Genomic DNA, 16,000 nt, shown 5'->3' with positions numbered 1-16,000 from the left:
AAAAAATCATTTTAAAAAGTATGGCTTTTTTAAAAAAAGTATGGCTTTTTAAAAAAATGTGGTAAAACATTAAATCTATATAAACTGTTAGGTGATTACTAGGTATGTTTATTGTAATCCCTATTGCAACAAATTTAAATGTTATAACCAAAAAATTTAAAAGAACATTAAAATTGAATACTAAAAATATTTAATAATACAAAAGAAAAAATAAAAAACAGAAACAATAACAAAGACAACACAGCTCAGACATGTAGAAAGCTACAAATAGCATCATTACATCTCATTACATCCCTTAAGAAAAGGGCTTGACAAATTGCAAATTACAGATTTTATTAACCATATAAGTAAAGTCATAGAGCAAAAAATTATATAGAAATTTAAAGAAAGATAGATACCTACAGTGAAAAACAGAATCTGATCATTTGATCACTGGAACAAATGCCACAAAAAGTGGCAAGAAAGAAGGAAGGTATAACTAAAAATTATACTGCTAAGTGCCAAGTGTAGGCTATCATGAGAATGACAAGCCCTTGGTGGAGGTGGCGTTTCAAAAAACATGGAGTTTTTACAAACAGGTGGCCACAGGGAAGATCACAGAGAAAGATTCCCTTGGTGCTATTTGGGGGAGGGGAGCAGCAAGTAATGCCAAAATTCTGCCCATATGGATCCTTCCTATCTCTCTTAAAAAAAAAAAAAAAAAAAATTCTTAAACCAAAAGGAAGATCATTAAAACCTGTACTCTGAAGCACTGAGTAGAGGAATAGAGGGCAATCCAAAATTATTACCAGGCCCATCTTCCCTAAGGAATAAAAGCCTAAGGAGCACAATGTGGGGACACAGTGGTGAGAACCAACTATATCTGGGTAAGGGGTGAAAAAGCAACGAAAGCTTTAGTCCTGGAGGAGGAACCAAAATACATGTTGGCAGTAGCATTATAATTGAAGGTGCAAGAAGACTTGTGAAGGCCATGCCCCTAAACACAGATTCACAATGCCTGCTTAAAACTGAGTCTTAATCCAAACATTAAAAAAAAAAAGGTCCCCTTTTCTACTTCCAAACATATGCTGACAAGCACTGAGTGAAATAAGAAGAATACAGAGGAAAGCTGAAGACAGACCTTCTCTGGGAAGCAGTGCAAAGGGAGAAACCCAAAACCACACAGGGACACAACAATAAAATATCATTACATGGTTCCAAGTTTCTGCTGCAGAGAGAAACCATAGTAACAAACTCTAAAACCAGCCCAATTCTGACTAGTTTGACATAAAATTCTACATGAATAGCCTAGAAAAAGGAAAGGTGTAATTTTCTCAAAGAATAACACATATTTACATCAGGAGGAGGGGGAAGATGGCAGAGTAGGACCCTGAGCTCACCCTATTCTATGTTTACAACTAGATATCATCCTCATCCAAACCAATAAATCAGAGAACCCAAAGACTAACAAAACTCCACTGGTAAATCTAGAGAAGAAGCTGCATCTGAAAGCTTAGGAAGGTCAGAAAGGCACTGAGAGGCTGCCCACAGGAGGGGAGGGAGCTGCATGTATGTAGAGAGGGCAAAGAAATGGACTCTTAACACCAGGGAGCTCACACAAGGAAGAATCCCATGTTTGGCTTTAAAAAACAGATGGGCTGGAAAAAAAAAAAAAAAACAAACAGATGGGCTGGTGCAGATGAGTCAGGAGAGGTTATATCAAAGATGGTATTGGGCCAAATCCATTACAGTACTACTTGGTTCCAGATATGAATGATGAAGGGGAAAAGAGAAGATGGTGATGATGACAAAGGACTGGAAAATACTGATGAAGGGATGCCTGGGGGACTCGGTCGGTTGAGTGTCAACTCTTGGTTTCACCTCGGGATCTCGGGATCATGAGATGATGTTCCTCATCTAGCCAGGAGTCTGCCTGAGGATTTCTCTCTCTCCCGCCTCCCCTTGCTTACTTGCTTTCTCCCCAATAAATAAATCCTTAAAAAAAAAAAAAAAAGATAATGATGAAGAAGGAGATGAGAATGAAAGTGAAGAGGATGAGGGAGCAGAGGAAGGTCAGGAGGATGAAGATGATAACTAATAGAACACTAATGTATTCCAACCTTCCTTTTTTTAATTTTCTACAGTCCTTGGGAGCAAGTTGCAGTCTTCATTTTTCCTCCTCTTCTGCTCATTCACTCTGTTTTTTGAAGTTACTTTTCTCTCCTTTTTTAACATGGTTCTGAACTTATGTTGGGAGGAAAAACCCTCAGCAGAATACAATGGGAAAAGAATCTCTACCACTTTCCTTTCCAAATTCATTTTTATCCCTTCCATTCTCAACAAAAACATTATGAAATCAACTACTGTGCTCTGTCAGAAAAAAGGAAAACCTGCTGGAGAATTGCTAGGCCCCTGTATAGTAGTGAACAGAATTCTAGGTATGAACAGAATTCTAGCTTTTTTCCTCCTCTCTCTGTATATTGGGCTCAGAAATTACACTGTGTCTCTATGTGAATATAGACAGTTAGGATTTGCCAAGATCTCTCTACTTTCTCTTATTTAAAAAAAGAATTTTAAAAATGGGATTACTGAAGATTAACAAAGGGTGGATTTGAGATGCCTGGGTGAGTTAAGCGGGCATTTTGACAACATGGCTTCTGTTATGACACGTTTAATTTTGATGTTTAATGGTTATCCTTACAGTTTAAGATGACACTTTTAAAATTATATTCTCTACTTATGACTAGAGCCCTGTGCCACTCCATAGATCAACAGAACCTATAGGATCTTAGTTGAAATTGACATTCTCTATGACAGTTTTGTTCCTATTTATTTTTAAATTTTCTTTGTGTTTCACTTGAAAGGACAGATGCTGTTTTAAATGTTAAAAGTGTACAAGTTGCTTTGTTCCAATAAAACTAACTACATACAAACAGACATACATATATACATACCAAAAGGGCTGAATTCCGTCAGTGTGTAAAATCAGTAGGACTTGGGAGCCTGTAACTTTAAAAGTGGGCTGATGCAGCACTGGGTAAACCACAAAGGCTAGCTATAGCTGGATCACTGGCCTTAAAGAGACAGCAGCCTGCATGGAAAGGCAACATAAAAACGGAAGTTTATACAACACCAGGGGCAAATGGGAAACAGATCTGTTCATTCTGATTTCAGAGTATGTTGAAGGACTTCTCCAAAATCAAGGGAGTGAGGAAGTGCCATTTTCTTCCCCTGACCCCCAGCATAAACACAGAGCTACCCGTGGATGGCAGGGCTGCTCGGCTACATAGACACTTGTAACCTAACCTGCTAGCAGTACACCCTGCCCAAGATGTCTCCTGAAGACTCCCCCACTTCAAGCCTGCTAGCTTCAGCCCTGGCCTCAGGGAAAATCTTCTTAAACCCCTGAATTCGCCCCACCCAGCCAACAGGGTGCACAGCTGCAGTTGTGAGTCATACCCACCCACCACACTATGTCCAGCCAATGTGTCCCCAGCCACCATCATGCACCACACCCACCTGCATGTTCCCCTAGCCACTGAATTTAACCCCTAGCTGCCACAGAGCTTCAGGAGATCCAGCACAGAACTAATGGCCAGTTCAAACTTTGCTAACACCACCACCCTGCTCCCAAGTCCCCTGGTGGGCATGCCTCCTCAAGCTGGCCTGCCTAGGTCCCACTACCACCACAAAGAGCAAGTAAAACCCACAACAGGCAGGTAAAGAGTCACTGTAGACACCTGCACTGAAAGGAAAAGTGACTCAGACACAACATTAGGGCGTAAACACACACAGGATACTCTCCTAAAGTGCCAGATTCTGGGGAACAGGGAACACTGCACTACAGGGCACTCTAGGACCTCTTCTTCGTAAAGTTGCTACTTTCAAATGTAAAAGACACAGCTGACTTCTTTAAAAAGATTTTATTTATTTATGAGAGAGAGAGAGAGAGAGGCAGAGACACAGGCAGAGGGAGGAGCAGGCTCCATGCAGGAAGTGACGTGGGACTCAATCCTGGGACTCCAGGATCACCCCCAGGCTGAAGGCAGACGCTAATCCGATGAGCCACCTGGGCTGGCCGCTGACTTTCTTAACACAGAGAAACAGATACAGAAAAGCAGACAAAATGAGGAGACAGAGAAATTTATCCCAAAGGAAAGAACAGGACAAGACCACAACCAGAGATCTAAGCAAAACAGAAGGAAAATGACAGACAACTTAAAGCAATGATCACGAGGATAGTCACTGGACTTGAGGAGTAGAAAACATGAATGAGACCCTTAACACAGAGATAAGGAATAACACAGCAGAGATAAAGGGCTTTATATGAAATGAGAAACACACTTGTAGAATGAATAGCAGAATCAAAGAAACAGAGGAATGAATTAGTGACCTAGAAGACAGAGAAATGCAAAGTAATCAAGCTGAACAAAAGGGAAAGAAAATAATTATGTCAAATGAGAACTTAGGAAACTCAGTGACTCCATCAAATATAAGAGCTTTCATATTATAAGAGTCCTACAAAAGGAAGAGAGACAAAAAGGGGCAGATAATAAGAAATTATAGTTGAAAATTTCCGTTATCTGGAAGGAAACAGATATCCAGATTCAGGAGGAAGAAAACACCCATCAAAATCAACAAAAGTAGACGTACACCAAGACATATATATGTAACAAAACATAATTAAATTTGCAAAATATAGAGACAAAGAAAAAAATTTAAAAGCATCAAGACAAAAGAAGTCATTAACTTACACGGGAAAATCCATACAGATAGATTTTCAACATAAATTTTTTTTAAAGATTTTAATTTAATTATTCATGAGAGAAAGAGAGAGGCAGAGACACATGCAGAGGGAGAAGCAGGCTCCATGCAGGGAGCCCAATGTGGGACTCGATCCTGGAACTCCAGGATCACGAGCTGAGCTGAAGGGAGATGCACTCAACTGCTGAGCCACCCAGGCATCCCTCAACAGAAACTTTCAAACCAGAAGAGAGTGGTATGATTATTCAAAATGGTGAATGAGAAAAATCTTCAGCCAAGAACACTCCTTCCAGCAAGGTTATCACACACAATAGGAAACAGTTTCCTAGACAAACAAAAATTAGAGTTCATGACCGATGAACCAGTCCTGCAAGAAATATTAAGTGAAACTCTTTGATGGAAAAGAAAGACAAAAAATGGCAGTACAAAGTAAAAATCATAAGGGCATTTGGGTGGCTCAGTTGGTTAAGCATCTACCTTTGGCTCAAGCCATGATTCCAGGATCCTGGGATGGAGCCTTGCGTTGGGCTCCATTGAGTCTACTTGTCTCTCTTCATCTGCCTCTCCCTCAGCTCATGCTGTCTCTCTCTCAAATAAATAAAAAAGTAAGAAATACTAAAGCAGTAAAAATAAGTATTTCTGTAAAAAATCAGTCAAGAACCTAACCAAAAAAGGGGGGGATATGAAAATAACAAACATACACCTAGAAACATGGGGAGCAGAGGAGTAAAGAATAGGTTCATATTTAAATGACCATAAACTTAATATAGACTGCAATTAGTGAAGAGGTTATATATAAACCTACTGGTAATGATATGTCTAAACCCACTAATATACAGGCAAAGAATAAAGAAAGGATATCCAAATATACCACTAAAGTAAATCAGCAAAACATGAAAGAAAAAAAAGATCAAAGAAAATCTTCAGAAACCACAGAACAAGTAATAAAGTGGCAATAAATATTTATCAATAATTATACTGAATGTAAGTGGACTAAAGTCTCCACTCAAAAGACACAGGGTTACAGAATGGATTAAAAAAACAAAACCCATTTATATGCTGCCTAGAAGAGACCAAGAGACTCATTTTAGACCTAAAGACACCTGTGGACTGAAAGTGAGAAGTTGGAGAAGCATCTATCATGCAAGTGGATGTCAAAGAAAGCCAGAGTAGCAATACTTATATTGGACAAAACAGACTTTAAAACAAAGCCTGTCACAAGAGAAAAAGAAAAACACTAAATAATTATAAAAGTGAAAATAGAACAATAAGATATAACAATTATAAATATTTATGCACCCAACATAGGAGCACGCAAACATGTAATACAGTTAATAACAAACATAACAGAAATAATCTATATATCTATAATGATAGTAGGGGAGTTTAACACTTCACTTATATTAATGGACAGATCATCTAAACAATATCAACAAGAAAACAATGGCTTTGAATGACATGCAGGAACAAACAGATTTAAAAGATATATGCAGAACATTCCATCTTAAACAGCAGAATACACATTCTTTTCAAGTGTACATGGGACATTTTCCGGAACAGATGCCATAATAATTCATTAAAAAAAATTCAACAAATTCAAGGAGATCAAAATCATACCATGCATATCTTCGGACCTCAATGCTATGATACTAGAAGTCAACCACAAGAAAAAATTTCTGGAAACACAATACATAGAGGTTAAATAACATACTACTAAACAATGAATGGGCCAACCAGGAAATCGAAGAAGAAATTAAAAATATATGGAAATAAATTAAAATAAAAACAGTGATCTAAAACCTATGGGACACACAGCAAGAGGTTATAAGAGGGAAGATTATAACAATACAGGCCTATTTCAAGAAGAAAAAAAAAATCTAACCCCACACCTAAAGGAGCTAGAAAAAGAACAGCAAATCCAGAAATAAACCCACAATTATATTGTCAATTAATCTTTGACAAATCAAGAAAGGATATCCAATAGGAAAAAGCCTTTTCAACAAATGGTATTGGGAAAACTGGACAGCAACATACAAAGAATGAAACTGGACCACTGACTTACACCACATAAAAAATACATTCAAAATGGATTAAAGACCTAAATGTGAGATCTGCAACCAAAAAAGTTCTAGAAGAGAACACAGACAGTAACTTCTTTGATACATCAGTTGTACCAACTCCTTTCTAGATAACCCTTCTGAGGCAAGAGAAACAAAAGCAAAAATTATAGATATTGGTACTACACTGAAATAAAAAGTTCTCAACAGCAAAGGAAACAATGAAAAAACCAAAAGGCAACCTACAGAATGGAATAAGATATCAGCAAATGACATAGCCAATAAAGGCTTAGTATTCGAGGAGGGGCAAGATGGCGGAAGAGTAGGGTCCCCAAATCACCTGTCCTCACCAAATTACCTAGATAACCTTCAAATCATCCTGAAAATCTACGAATGTGGCCTGAGGTTTAAAGAGAGAACAGCTGAAACGCTACAGTGAGAAGAGTTCGCGCTTCTATCAAGGTAGGAAGACGGGGGAAAAAGAAATAAAGATACAAAAGGCATCCAAGGGGGAGGGGCCCCGCGAGGAGCCGGGCTGAGGCCGGGTCGAGTGTCCCCAGGACAGGAGAGCCCCGTCCCGGAGAAATAGGAGCTGCACCAATCTTCCTGGCGGAAAGGCACCCGCAGGGAGTTAAGGCAGGACCCCAGGAGGGGGGATGCCCTCAGGCTCCCTGGGACACGAACAGACACCTGCGTCCCGGGGAGTGTGCGCCGAGCTCCCTAAGGGCTGCAGTGCACACATTGACACAGGAGCAGCTCCAAGGGGCTCGGCTGGCGGCTCCGTGGAGGGGGCTGCGCGGCCCCAGGAGCAGCTCGGCGACGGCGGCTCTGGCAGAGGAAGAGGCTCCGCGCGGAGGGGGCTGCGCGGCTCCAGAAGCAGCTCGGGGCGCTCGGTCGGCGGCTCCGTGGAGGGGGATGCACGGCCGGGAGCAGCTCAGAGAGGCTCGGGCGGCAGCTCTGCGGAGAGGCAGCTACGCGGCTGGTAGCGCGAATCCAACAGTGCAGGCCAGGAGCACAGGGCTCCAGGACACAGCCCAGGATCCGACCTCCCCCCGGGACAAGCAGAGGCCGGGAGGGCCCAGGACAGTAAGGACGCTCCTGCCCCGAGCTGAGCAGATCAGCGGCCCCGCCCCCGGAGCCTCCAGGCCCCTGCAGACTGAGAACTCCATAGTTACTGTGGGAGCTAAATCCAGGTTTCCAGAGCTGCCGCAGCCACTGGGGTTGTTCCTCCTGGGGCCTCAGGGGGTAAACAACCCCCACTGAGCCCTGCACCAGGCAGGGGGCAGAGCAGCTCCCCCAAGTCCTAACACCTGAAAATCAGCACAACAGACCGCTCCCCCAGAAGACCAGCTAGAAGGACAAGTTCCAGGGGAAGTCAAGGGACTTAAAGTATACAGAAACAGAAGATACTCCCCCGTGTTTGTTTGTTTGTTTGTTTGTTTGTTTGTTTTTTGATTTCTGATTGCTTCCCCCACCTCTTTTTTTCCCTTTCATTTTTTCTTTTTCTTCTCTTTTTTCCTTTTTTTCTTTTTCTTTTTTCTTTTTCTCTTTTCTTTCCTTCTTTCTCCCCTCTCTTTTGCTCCTTTTCCCAATACAACTTGTTTTTGGCCACCCTGCACTAAGCAAAATGACTAGAAGGAAAACCTCACCTCAAAAGAAAGAATCAGAAACAGTCCTCTCTCCCACAGAGTTACAAAATCTGGATTACAATTCAACGTCAGAAAGCCAATTCAGAAGCACTATTATACAGCTACTGGTGGCTCTAGAAAAAAGCATAAAGGACTCAAGAGATTTCATGACTGCAGAATTTAGATCCAATCAAGCAGAAATTAAAAATGAATTGAATGAGATGCAATCCAAACTAGAAGTCCTAACAACGAGGGTTAACGAGGTGGAAGAACGAGTGAGGGACATAGAAGACAAGTTGATGGCAAAGAGGGAAACTGAGGAAAAAAGAGACAACTAAAAGACCATGAAGACAGACTAAGGGAAATGAACGACAGACTGAGGAAGAAAAACCTATGTTTAATTGGGGTTCCCAAGGGCGCCGAAAGGGCCAGAGGGCCAGAATATGTATTTGAACAAATCCTAGCTGAAAACATTCCTAATCTGGGAAGGGAAACAGGCATTCAGATCCAGGAAATAGAGAGATTCCCCCCTAAAATCAATAAAAACTGTTCAACACCTCGACATTTAATAGTGAAGCTTGCAAATTCCAAAGATAAAGAGAAGATCCTTAAAGCAGCAAGAGACAAGAAATCCCTGACTCTCATGGGGAGGAGTATTAGGATAACAGCAGACCTCTCCACAGAGACCTGGCAGGCCAGAAAGGGCTGGCAGGATATATTCACGGTCCTAAATGAGAAGAACATGCAACCAAGAATACTTTATCCAGCGAGGCTCTCATTCAAAATGGAAGAAGAGATAAAGAGCTTCCAAGACAGGCAGGAACTGAAAGAATATGTGACCTCCAAACCAGCTCTGCAAGAAATTTTAAGGGGGACTCTTAAAATTCCCCTTTAAGAAGAAGTTCAATGGAACAATCGACAAAAACAAGGACTGAATAGATATCATGATGACACTAAACTCATGTCTTTCAATAGTAACTCTGAATGTGAATGGGCTTAATGACCCCATGAAAAGGCGCAGGGTTTCAGACTGGATAAAAAAAACAGGACCCATCTATTTGCTGTGTACAAGAGACTCATTTTAGACAGAAGGACACCTCAAGCCTGAAAATAAAAGGTTGGAGAACCATGTACCATTCAAATGGTCCTCAAAAGAAAGCAGGGGTAGCCATCCTCATATCAGATAAACTAAAATTTACCCTGAAGACTGTAGTGAGAGATGAAGAGGGACACTCCATCATACTTAAAGGATCTATCCAACAAGAGGACTTAACAATCCTCAATATATGTGCCCCGAATGTGGGAACTGCCAAATATTTAAACCAATTAATAACCAAAGTGAAGAAATACTTAGATAATAATACACTTATACTTGGTGACTTCAGTCTAGCTCTTTCTACCCTCGATAGGTCTCTAAGCCAACATCTCCAAAGAAACGGGAGCTTTAAATGATACACTGGACCAGATGGATTTCACAGATATCTACAGAACTTTACATTCAAACTCAACTGAATATACATTCTTCTCAAGTGCACATGGAACTTTCTCCAGAATAGACCACATACTGGGTCACAAATCAGGTCTGAACCGATACCAAAAGATTGGGATCGTCCCCTGCATATTCTCAGACCATAATGCCTTGAAATTAGAACTAAATCACAACAAGAAGTTTGGAAGGACCTCAAACACGTGGAGGTTAAGGACCATCCTGCTAAAAGATGAAAGGGTCAACCAGGAAATTAAGGAAGAATTAGAAAGATTCATGGAGGGATCCCTGGGTGGCGCAGCGGTTTGTTGCCTGCCTTTGGCCCAGGGCGTGATCCTGGAGACCCAGGATCGAATCCCACGTCGGGCTCCCGGTGCATGGAGCCTGCTCCTCCCTCTGCCTATGTCTCTGCCTCTCTCTCTGTGTGTGACTATTATATATAAATAAAAATTAAAAAAAAAGATTCATGGAAACTAATGAGAATGAAGATACAACCGTTCAAAATCTTTGGGATGCAGCAAAAGCAGTCCTAAGGGGGAAATACATCCCCCTTAGGAAATACATACAAGCATCCATTCAAAAACTGGAAAGAACTCAAATACAAAATCTAACCTTACACATAAAGGAGCTAGAGAAAATACAGCAGATGGGTCCTACACCCAGCAGAAGAAAAGAGTTCATTAAAATTCGAGCAGAACTAAACGAAATCGAGACCAGAAGAACTGTGGAACAGATCAACAAAACCAGGAGTTGGTTCTTTGAAAGAATTAATAAGATAGATAAACCATTAGCCAACCTTATTAAAAAGAAGAGAGAGAAGACTCAAATTAATAAAATCATGAATGGGAAAGGAGAGATCACTACCAACACCAAGGAAATAAAAACCATTTTAAAAACATATTATGAACAGCTATACGCCAATAAATTAGGCAATCTAGAAGAAATGCATGCATTCCTGGAAAGCCACAAACTACCAAAACTGGAACAGGAAGAAATAGAAAACCTGAACAGGCCAATAACCAGGGAGGAAATTGAAGCAGTCATCAAAAACCTCCCAAGACACAAGAGTCCCGGGCCAGATGGCTTCCCAGGGGAATTCTATCAACGTTTAAATTTGCAAATGATGTATCAGATAAAGGGCTAGTTTCCAAGACCTATAAAGAACTTCTTAAACTCAACACCAAAGAAACAAACAATCCAATCATGAAATGGGCAAAAGACATGAAGAGAAATCTCACAGAGGAAGACATAGACATGGCCAACATGCACATGAAAAAATGCTCTGCATCACTTGCCATCAGGGAAATACAAATCAAAACCACAATGAGATACCACCTCACACCAGTGAGAATGGGGAAAATTAACAAGGCAGGAAACAACAAATGTTGGAGAGGATGTGGAGACAAGGGAACCCTCTTACACTGTTGGTGGGAATGTGATCTGGTGCAGCCACTCTGGAAAACTGTGTGGAGGTTCCTCAAAGAGTTAAAAATAGACCTGCCCTACGACCCAGCAATTGCACTGTTGGGGATTTACCCCAAAGATACAGATGCAATGAAACGCAGGGACACCTGCACCCCGATGTTTCTAGCAGCAATGTCCACAAAAGCCAACCTGTGGAAGGAGCCTCGGTGTCCATCGAAAGATGAATGGATAAAGAAGATGTGGTTTATGTATACAATGGAATATTACTCAGCCATTAGAAACAACAAATACCCACCATTTGCTTCAACGTAGATGGAACTGGAGGGTATTATGCCGAGTGAAGTAAGTCAATCGGAGAAGGACAAACAGTGTATGTTCTCATTCATTTGGGGAATATAAATAACAGTGAAAGGGAATATAAGGGAAGAGAGAAGAAAAAGACTCCTCTAACTCGGGGAAACGAACTAGGGGTGGTGGAAGGGGAGGAGGGCGGGGGGTGGGGGTGAATGGGTGACGGGCACTTGACAGGATGAGCACTGGGTGTTATTCTGTATGTTGGTAAATTGAACACCAATAAAAAATTAATTTATTTAAAAAAAGGCGTAGTATTCAAAATATAATAAGAACTTAACACAACACCCCCAAAACAATCCAATTAAAAAATAGGCAGAAGATATTTACAGGTGTTTTTCCAAAGAAGACCTACAAATAACCAAAAGACAACACGAAAAGATGTTCATCACCTCTTATCATCAAGAAAATAACCAAAGTACAATGAGATCATGTCATACTTGTCAGAATTGCTAAAATCAACAACAGAAGAAACAACAGGTGTTGGTAAAGATGTGGAGAAAAACGAACACTTTTGCACTGTTGGTGGGAATGCCAACTAGGGCAGCTACTCTGGAAAACAGTATGGAGGTTCCTCAGAAAGTTAAAAATAGAACTACCTTATGATCCAGTGTATCTACCCCCAAGAATACAAAAACACTAATTCAAAGGGATACATGCACCCATATTGTTATAGCAGCACTATTTACAACAGCCAAGATATGGGGGATCCCTGGGTGGCGCAGCGGTTCGGCGCCTGCCTTTGGCCCAGGGCGCCATCCTGGAGACCCGGGATCGTATCCCACGTCGGGCTCCCGGTGCATGGAGCCTGCTTCTCCCTCTGCCTGTGTCTCTGCCTCTCTCTCTCTCTCTCTCTCTCTGTGTGACTATCATAAATAAATAAAAATTTTAAAAAATATTTAAAAAAAAACAACAGCCAAGATATGGAAGCAGCCCAAGTGTCCATCAACTGACAAATGGATAAATGTGAGGTGGTATATGTATAATGGAATATTATTCGGCCATAAAAAAGAATGAAGTCTTGTCATTCCAACAATATGGATGGGGCCAGAGATTATAATGCTATGTGAAATAAGTCACTCAGAGGAAGACAAAAACCCTATGATTTCACTCATTAGGTAGAATTTAAGAAACCAAACAAGCAAAGAAAAAAAATAGAGACAAATCAAGAGATTCTTAATTACAAAGAACTGACAGTTACCAGAGGGGAAGTGGATGGGGAGATAGGTTAAATAGGTGATGGAGATTAAGGAGTATACTTGTGATGAGCACAGGGTGATGTTGGGAAGCACTGAAACAGTATACTGTACACTTTAACACTGTTAACTAACTGGAATTAAAATAAAAACTTAAATACTTCAGTACCTACTCTATTACATTAACATATCTTTCAGAAAAATTACAATGTATATAAAAACTAAGGGACAAAAAATGCAATCTTCAAAACCAGATTCAGATATGAGATGTAAAAATAACAGAGAATTTAAAATAACTAGGACATGTTAAGAACATAAACAGGCTAGATCATGTAGGTAATATCAGAAGAATTAGAAAGTATAAAAAAGAATCAAAGAAAATGGTAGAAATTGAAAACATGTTAACAGAAATGAATATGCCTGCCTTTAAGGGGGCTCATAAGTAGACTCAACACAACGAATCAGGAACTTGAACATAGGTCAACAGCAACTACCCAATCTAAGATGCAAGGAGAAAGTAGAAGGGGAAAAATCATTCAAATCAGAACTATGGAGGCAGTTAAATCAGTGGTTGCCATTAGTTGGGGGCTGGAGGAAGGGAATAAATAGGTGAAGGACAAGGATTTTCAGTGAAGAGACTGTATGATACTTCAGTGATGGATACATATCACTATACATTTGTCCAAACTGTGAGCCCTAATGTAAATACCCTTCCTTAGATGATGATATGTGAGTAATTAATGTAAGTTGATCAGTTGTAACAAATGTACCACTCTGTTGGGAGATGTAGATAATGGGAGAGGTGATGCATATGTGGGGGGAGGGAGTATACAGAAATCTTTCTACCTCCCTCTCAATTTTGCTATAAAACTAAAATGGCCCTAAAAAATAAACTGGTAAAAAAAAAATTGCCCATACTGTAAAAAAAAAAAAAAAATTATCAATTAGCATTAGTATTGTGCCTTTAGTACTCTAAAACTGAAGCGGTTTTCCTCTAGATATCATATAATTTTTCTGATTCATTTTAATTAATATTAGTATAAAAAGTGAAATGTGCTCACTTTCTTTAGGCATGAGGTCCTCCAATTGTTTCAGAAGCTTTTGTTTTGAGATTATCCTTTCAACACTGAATGGTCTTTGCATTTGTCTTGAAAATAATTTCTGCCCTTTTTCCTCTGTTTCACTGATTTTTGTTTTTCTCCTTTCACCAATACCAAATACTGATTACCTTTTCCTAAGTCTATGAATCAGGTATAGTGTGCCCTTTCACATATTTTCTTAAGATTTTGTTTATTTATTTGAAAGAAAGAGAGCATAGAAGAGTTGGGGCAGAGTGAGAGGGAGAAGCAGACTCCCTGCTGAGCAGGGAGCCAGACAGAGGGCTTGATCCCTGGACCTGGAGATCATGAACTGAGCCACCCAGGCACCCCTTCTTTTGAACTTTTTTACATTTTTAGAACTGTTTTGGTTATTCTAGATTCTTTACATTTTCATATAAATGTTAGGATAAGCTAATCAGTATCTACAAAAAAAGCCTGGTGAGATTTTGACTGACACAACTATTGAATCTATAGCTGAAATTTGGAAGATCTGATATCTTACCAAATCTTCTGATTCAGAGATGTAGTATTAATCTTTTTATCTACTTTGATTTTTTTCACTACTATTTTGTCATATTCAGCAAAAATTATGAAAGCAGCAACAGAAAAACAACATGCAAGTAACCCAAAGAAAACCTTTACTGGTAATTTCTCATGAGAAACAATGAGGACCAGAGACAGTACTTGGTATACCCAAAGTGCTAAAAAAAAAAAAAAAAAGAAAAGAAAAGAAAGAAAGCAGCAGCAGCAGCAGTAGCTGCTGCTTATATCCAGAAAACTATCTTTCAATAATGAGGAAAAATTAAGACTGACAAATAACTAAGAGAATTCACTGTTAGTCAACCTGCCCATAAGAAAAAAATAAATTCCTTCAAGCTGAAAATGAATGATTTAATTCGAATCCATATGAAGAAATAAAAAAGTTTACATGAAGAAATAAAGATTCAGAAAAGCTAATTACACAGATAAATGTAAATGACAAAATATAATTTTTACTTTCTTCTAAAATAAAAGAGAACTGCCTAAAAGATACAATTATTTCCTGAGCAACAATTTTAAAATTAACTAAAAATTACACTAGAAATTAAGAGTTTCCTATTGCTATACATCCTAGCAAGCAATTGGTATTTTTAGGGTTTTAAAAATTTTAATCATAATGAGTATGGGAATTTCTCATTTTCTAAACTGAATTTCTCTAATTGCAAATGAGCAAATATGTTCATCTCTGTATTTTCTTCCATGAGGTGTATATTCAGATCTTTTGCCCAATTTCTAATTGGGTTGTTTTCTTATTACTGAGTTTTAAGAGTTCTTTGTATATTAAAGTCCTTTATCAGATATGGGTTTTGCCAAAAATTTTTTTGAGTCTGTGATTTGTCTTTTCATTCTCTCTTGACAACTGTTTTCTAAGCAAACTTTTTTTTAAAAAAAAGATTTTATTTATTTATTCATGAGAGACACAGAGAGAGAGAGAGAGAGAGAGAGAGAAGCAGGCTCCACTCAGGGAGCCCGATGTGGGATTTGATCCCAGGACTCCAGGATCACGCCCTGGGCCAAAGGCAGGCGCTAAACCGCTGAGCCACCCAGGGATCCCCCAGAGCAAACATTTTTAATAAAATCCTGCCTATCAACTTCTTCTTTCATGAATTACACTTTTGATGTTGGATCTAAAACTCATCACCAAACCCAAGGTCATATCTTTTGTATTTGCTTTTAAAGTCTTACAGTTTTCCATTTTATATTTAAGGTCTGTGATCCATTTTGAATGAATTTTTGATAAAAGTGTAAGGTCTCTAAGTGCACTTTTTAAACTGTGAGCGTACAGTTGGTTCTAACACTACCTGAAAAGACTATCTTTTCACCACTCAGAACTCTTTTTGCCTTTGTCAAAGATCAGTTTGCAATATTTGCATGACTACATGCGGGCCCTTTTACCAGTAACATGTTATCTTCGTAACTGTAGTTTTATATTAAGTCTTGAAACCAAGTAGTTTGAGTCCTTCAACTTTGTACT

The 16,000-nt window shown here is 39.6% G+C and overlaps 1 long non-coding RNA gene across 4 annotated transcripts in view; it reads right to left on the bottom strand.

Moving 5' to 3' along the window:
* Window positions 1-16,000, bottom strand: part of LOC102157030 — a 78,673-nt gene that overhangs the window by 13,829 nt on the left and 48,844 nt on the right. For all 4 annotated transcript variants that reach the window (XR_005386348.1, XR_005386347.1, XR_005386349.1 and 1 more), the window contains exon 3: window positions 2,934-3,070. This is a non-coding gene — a long non-coding RNA (uncharacterized LOC102157030). The remainder of the gene's footprint in view (window positions 1-2,933; window positions 3,071-16,000) is intronic.

Source organism: Canis lupus, chromosome X (genome assembly GCF_011100685.1).
Source record: "Canis lupus familiaris isolate Mischka breed German Shepherd chromosome X, alternate assembly UU_Cfam_GSD_1.0, whole genome shotgun sequence".
Taxonomy (NCBI): Eukaryota; Metazoa; Chordata; class Mammalia; order Carnivora; family Canidae; genus Canis; species Canis lupus.
This window is presented reverse-complemented; position numbering and strand designations above follow the sequence as displayed.